This window comes from Nicotiana tabacum, chromosome 19, assembly GCF_000715075.1.
Source record: "Nicotiana tabacum cultivar K326 chromosome 19, ASM71507v2, whole genome shotgun sequence".
Lineage (NCBI taxonomy): Eukaryota > Viridiplantae > Streptophyta > Magnoliopsida > Solanales > Solanaceae > Nicotiana > Nicotiana tabacum.
Window position 1 is genome coordinate 25,715,678 of NC_134098.1, and position 6,899 is coordinate 25,722,576.

Here is a 6,899-nt window from a genome sequence, read left to right on the forward strand (position 1 = left end):
TTTGCTTTGGCGATGAATTTGCTGATGCGACATATTCAAGGGGAGGTACTATGGTTCATGTTATTTTCCAATGACATAGAGTTGATTGACGAGATACGAAGCAAGGTTAACCTAAGGCTGGAGATTTGGCATACCTTGGAGTCTAAAGGTTTCAAGTTGAGCAGGACCAAAACAGATTACTTGGAATGCAAATTCAGTAACAAGACTTATGAAGCGGACGTGGATGTGAAGCTTGATACTCAAGTCATCCCCAAGAGAGGTAGTTTCAAGTATCTCAGGTCTATAATCTAAGATAATTAAGAAATCGATGAGGATGTCACACATCGTACTGGAGCAGGATGGATAAAATGGAAGCTCGCATCCGGTGTTTTATGTGATAAGAATGTACAACCAAAAGGTAAATTCTACAGAGTGATGGTTAGACCATCTATGGCATGGGGCTGAGTGTTGGCCGGTTAAGAACTCCCATATTCAGAAGATGAAAGTAGCAGATGGAGGATGCTGAGATGGATGTGTGAGTATACTAGGAGAGATAAAATTAGGAATGAAGTTATTCTAAACAATATGGAAATAGGCCCTGTGGAGGACAAGATACGAAAGTCGAGGCTGAGATGGTTCTATCACGTGAAGAAGAGAAGAACTATTGTTCCTGTTAGGAGGTATGAGATGTTGGTCATGGCTAGTCTGAGAAGAGGTGGAGGTAGGCCAAAGAAGTACCTGGGAGAGGTGATTAGTTAAGACATGGCTTTGGTTCAGCTTAGTAAGGACATAACCCTTTATAGGAGGGTGTGGAGGTCGAGAATTATGGTAGAAGGTTAGTAGGTAGTCGAGAGTTTCCACTTTCCTTATATATTAGTAGCACTCTTGTATTTTCATATTCTTAAATCTCTATTACGTCCTGTTGTTTCGTTCAACTCGATTATCTTATTTTTCTATTAGTACTATTTGGTGCTACTTTTTTTTTCTTTTTTTTTCTTCTTCTTCCTTTTTTTTTTTACCTTTTCTTGAGACGAGGGTCTATCAGAAATAGTCTCTCTACTTTCACTAAGTAAGGGTAAGGTTTGCTACACTACCCTCTCTAGTCCCCACATATACTGGGTTTGTTGTTATTGTTGTCACTGTTGTATTGTGTTTTGCTCTTCCTTTACCTATTCTTCCGCAACTCCAATGGAAAAGAAAAAGTTTTGTGACATAAAATATTGCTTAATTACTACATTAATTAATGTTTAAACCTCTAGGCTTCCCGTAATTTTTATAACTTAAGTAATACTATCTTGAATTTTTATTTTTTCAATTTAATCATCTTTTAAACCTGAATTTTATTTAGTAGACTAAGTAATTAATATTGTATTTTAGACCACAAATAATGGAGCTAAATCAATTTTATCTAATCCTTTGATGATATAGATGTAATATAAATAGAATATAAAAGACGATACTGTCACGATCAAAATCGGAGGGCCGCGACGTGCACCCGGTGCCTTACTCAATGGAGTACCACCGTAACATATCTTTGTTATCACACCATCATAGGTAAATGGGCCAGAAGGGCCATCACGAGATAACTGGAATAAAACATAAGGGAATACTAGACATAGGACGACCCAACATAATATAGAAACTTATACACGTGACATACGGTCCTATAAGGCCGATATGATCATTTGTACACTCAAAACATAGGACGATAAAGCCATACAAGTATCCATATACATTCCATATGTCTACAAGCCTCTAAGAGTACATAAACATCATCAAGGTCGAGACAGACCCCCGCCATACCAATCAATACATGTCCAAATCATACTGAACAAATAGGCAATTCCGGAGCAAGTAGAGTGCACCAACACCTTCCGATAAGCTAATATCCTGCTAGGAGGACTCTCAACCTGTCTATTGGGACCTTCGGGCATGAAACTCAGTATCCCCAGGCAAAAGAAATGTCAGTAAAAATAAAGTACCGAGTATGTAAGGCATGAAAGAAATAAGGTGAAAAGAACTCAACATGTAAGTCTGAATATCTCTGTGAATCGTGAAACATTTATAATGTCATGCATATGTGTGTAAATGTCATACCATGCATAGGTATATGAGTACATAACATCATCAAGCCTCTGAGGGCATCCCATCATATCATCTCGGCCTCTATGGGCGAAATCATCAATGTATACCAGCTGATCAGATGGTGATGCGTATATAATGCCGTAACCTTTTCCCATATCCCATATACATATAATATATCCATATATAACGCCATATGGTCATGGGTCAATGTATATGTATAAATGAATGAAATGCATAATGAAGTAAGTCAATAAGATCTCTTGGATAAACTTTATTAACGTACGTATTTTTCTAAGACCCGTGAACAGATGATATAATAATAGGACACATGGGGAATCAAGAACATAGGCACTCCTAGTACTTCTATGAATAGAGCCATTTGTGAAAGTTGTATGTTTGCTCATTTCGTTTGTATCATATGGATCATGCAAAAAGAAAAGAAGGGATAGTCTTAACATACCTTTGTCATTTAGCTAACCACACAACGTTGATTCAGCCCATTAGTACTTCAATCTACAACAAATAATAAGGGACCATTGTTAAGCTTACGGAAGCTAGAACTCAACACAAATGAGCGACTAGCTCATCTATGAAATTTTGGACAACACCTCCCCTTATTCTTTTCACTTTTCTCAAATCCACAAACAAGACCAACATGTCCAGAATGTCAATAAACATACATACATACATATATATATATATATATATATCTCAATATCTAACCTCATATTCATTATAATATATCACCAAAACAGTCCACACCATCTCACCCCACAACCAAGTTCTAACTTGCACTTTCCAAGCCTTCTCTTCTTCCAAACACATCAACCACAATAGCAATAGTATTCTTAATTTATTTCTACTGATTTTCAGCCATAAAACATCAAGAATTCAACTCCAAAATAGTCCAGCAACTACAACACTTCAACATGAAGTTCAACTTACTTCATAAGTTTACTTTATCAAATCAACTAGATATACATAGATGATCTTAAATACATATAGGAGAATTTAAACCTTACCTTGGCAGCAATAATACTCATCCAACTAAGTTTTACTTCAAGCTCAAATAAGCTCTTTACCCCAAACAACAAAGTACAGAAGATCTTCCAAGAGAGAAATCACCTTACCAACTTGTGGATTTGGTCTTGAACCCTATGATAACTTTGAGAGAGATCTTGGGCTGATATTTTGGAGTTCCTTCACGTTGCAATAGAGAGTGAGGGATTATGAATTATTTTCTAAGTAAAATTAAGATATATCTATGTTTATATGGCCCCACTAATGGGCTTGGGAAGATGCATCTTGGGCTGTCCCAAGACTTGCCCATCTCTATCCTTTTCCATTCCCTTTTAATTTGATCCACAAGCTATAAGCAGGTGATGCACCTACTTGTCACCTACTTAATCAAGTAGGTGATTCATGTTGGTCCTTTTTTTATTTTGAAACATGTGTCTCATCCTCATTAAATAATTTAGACATGAATCGAGTAGCTCAAGCAAGTAGGATGGAAAGTAAGTTGGTGAAGCAGGCACGTCGAGTAAGCAAGCAGCTCATTTTTATTTGTCCAAAATCTCCTTTCTCACGTTTAAGTGCATTCATCCTCAACCTAGTCGTTTGTATCTTGAACGAAAATACGGGGTGTAATATCATTAGATCACTTTATATACTTTCAAAGAGAATCTCATTTTTGAGCTTACATCAATTGACTTGCGTACTTTCACGTACGAAAACATGGGGTGTAACAAATATAATAGATAATTGTGATAAAATAATAGTAAATAGAAAGAGTAAAAGTGATTCTTGTTGATGAATCTGCGAAAATCGATGATTGATTGATGCCCAAGATGGACACAATAGTTTTTCTAGAGTTACAGAATAATATTGAGTAAATCAGAATCAGGATGAGATACAGTTGTGGGGAAGAAGGTTTTTATAAGATAACCTAATCGTAATCATACCTAATATCTCTCCCATATGTTACGTCCGTGTTTGCAATAAGTAAAAATCTCATCCGTTACACTAGCTGAGGCGTAACTGCAGAAGGTGGTTAATGGAGAATCCCGAATATCCTGCTATTTGTTGGTTCGGGGAAAGTGTCTATCTGGACGCTTGTGACCGTCCGGATCTGGATCACCATTGACTGGTATATGTAGGACTATCCAGGCATCAACTTTTTTGATTTTTATTCTTCGATCTAGGTGACTCCGACTAACTTGAAAATACTTACCATGTGTTGAGTCTCGTGCCAGCCACGTATCGTGCACACATTTTATCAATATAGATAGTCTTTCCCACTTTTCGGACAAGTCTCATGCGCTATCCAGGAAGTTAAAACTTTTATGTAGGAAACTAAATCCGAAGTGACGTGCGTCTCTTCATTTAATGCTTGGGATGCATGGCAAGAACAAGTTGGAGATTACATCACCATCGGTTATTGAAATAATGATAATTTTGTGCCTATAAGTACGAAGTTCTTTCTCTCGTTTCTATCTCCTATTCCTTTTATCTACTTAACGAAATTCTCTGAGTTTTCTTGCGAGTTCTTGTTTCCTTAGCCTTATATTTCCAAGCCTTTGTCAATTTTATCTTCTTTTTAAATTTCTTAGTCATGGCTTCTACAAGAATAAAACCTTCAATCTGGTAAAATATCCGCCACTATAGTCTCTAATATTACTAAAATACAGACTCCGATGGATCCAATTGATAATGTGAAAACATTTAACACGGTGTTGTTGGTTAGGAAAGGGAAACTTCTACTAGCAAGCCTTCTGCCAAGAACAAAAAGTTTGATTAGGAACCAACTGTGTTAGATATAATTCATAAAGTGAAATTTTGCTGTGGACGACACTCTTCAGAGTAAGACTAAGAAGAAAACTCGTGACTAGAATACCTTGATGGATGAGTTTGCTTTAGTGATTCAAATAGAGCACCTTCCCACTGTCGAAGAGGAATGCAGCCAGGACAAGGGTATACACATTTAAGCTGTTCGAGACGATAATCGTATCACTAGCCATCGTGCTACTCTTTCTTTTGTGTACACCGATCCGTTCACATTCGGGCTTGAGAATCATATCAATTCTATCATTGAGGACATGTGCAAGAGGTATAAGGTCTATTTGGCCAGGTGGGATATCAGGTATGGAGACTCATTGTGTGCTTGAGATACCTTACCTTCACGGTCGAAGAAGATTTTACCCTTCACCATTTCTTGCACCTTTACTCTCCCGAACTTTATCGGGGTGGCGTGTTCATTATGTTTTTTCGAGGCAACAGTGGCACCATCTTTAGCAGTGATGATAACTGTGACCGAGGTTGGTATGAACGATTTATCATTGTATCAACTCTAAAATTAGTTCACCCAGATAAATTTTTTCCCGAAGTGTGAAACACAAATCGTGCTTTTTCTTATCTCGAAACTTCTTTTCTTTACCTCTTTGCTTGATTCATAAACCTCTTTAAATTACAACTAATGTGGAGACCTTCGAGGGAATCAATAATATTGAAGCATAGGTTAGAAAAATCCTTGGTGTCTCCACAAAGGAATCAAGATCTTTGAAGGCTATCTCTGCTGATAGTGGATTGAGGGCCAAAAATTATGGTATTATTCTTTCATTTAAAATTGGCCGTCTCATATTTATGAAACTTTTTAACCGAGTATTTCACATATTTACAGGTCTCTCGATGGTGAAATAGTCATCTTAGCCTTGAATTCAACTGAATCTCCCTGACCCTGACAAGGCTTAACTAGCAATCCAGGAGCTAGCATCCCAGAAACTATAGAAAGCTGGTGAGCCAAGCACCATCCTAGAAAGGAAATGTCTTCAACTAGTAAGGTCGCTTCCTGCTATTTTTTCTAAGAGAATGAAGAAAGGATCTAACAAAAAAAGGGGGACAATCTGGTGATGGTGGGAGCATTTCTCACAGTAGTCCTCAAGTTGTTCACCACCGCCTCGTGGATGAACCTAATGAGAATACCACCCTCGAGGTGGTAGAAGTGGATGAAGGGATCTCGGTTAAGGACCAGACCTTGTACAAAATATTTCCAGCTCTAGAACCATAGGAGGTAAACATGCTTGTTGAAGGTGGTCATGATGATCCGATGATTTCTAACCGGATCATTACTCGGAGGTACTGCCGCGTAGGTTCTGAGGATGCAAGTGTTGTTCGGGTGAAAGAATCACACCTAGACCCTCTGGCATCTCGAGAGTAGGAACCACAGGCCGGCCCTTCAAATGGTGCCAATTATCGTATCACGATCACGATAAACAACAATATTAATCTTATGAAATAACTTCAACATGTTGCTGCTTGGTTGCAAGGCTTGATCGGTCCTGCACAATGAAGTGGGCTTGAGACTATGTCCACTGAAGGTTTACTATATACCTTGTTTACTCAACTCTCAAGGTAAGCCTTTGAACATTTGATTTGCTTTTTATCTTAGGTACGATTATGCCTATCACTTATTTTATGTTTCACAATGTAATAAATATAATTTAATTTTGCTAGAATCCCTGAAATGGGTGCAAGGGCAATAGGTCAAGGTTCTAGGGCTTTCCAAGACTAATAAGAAGTTGGAGTCTAATTTTGATGAATCCCTGGGAGAAATTTTTTCTTTGTTGAACTATCTAAGTCAATCGAAGAAATTCAGAATCTCCGGGCCTTAATGACAAATAAAAAGGAGAATCAACTCCCGTTGGTGGAAGAACACTCCTGGTTCTTAACGAAAATCATACATTAGAGGATAAAGTGAGAAATCTGCAGCCTGCTCTTAAAACCATAGAAGAAGAAATGGCGCGTCTGCAGTCTGCGCATGATACAATGTTTTTAAATTT

General features: G+C 37.7%; 1 long non-coding RNA gene across 1 annotated transcript; it reads left to right on the top strand.

Moving 5' to 3' along the window:
• Positions 1 to 4,555: 4,555 nt before the first annotated feature.
• Positions 4,556 to 6,570, top strand: LOC142173353 (uncharacterized). Its single transcript, XR_012703118.1, has 2 exons — positions 4,556 to 5,665; positions 5,741 to 6,570. It is a non-coding gene; the product is annotated as an uncharacterized LOC142173353 (long non-coding RNA).
• The last annotated feature ends 329 nt before the right edge of the window (positions 6,571 to 6,899 follow it).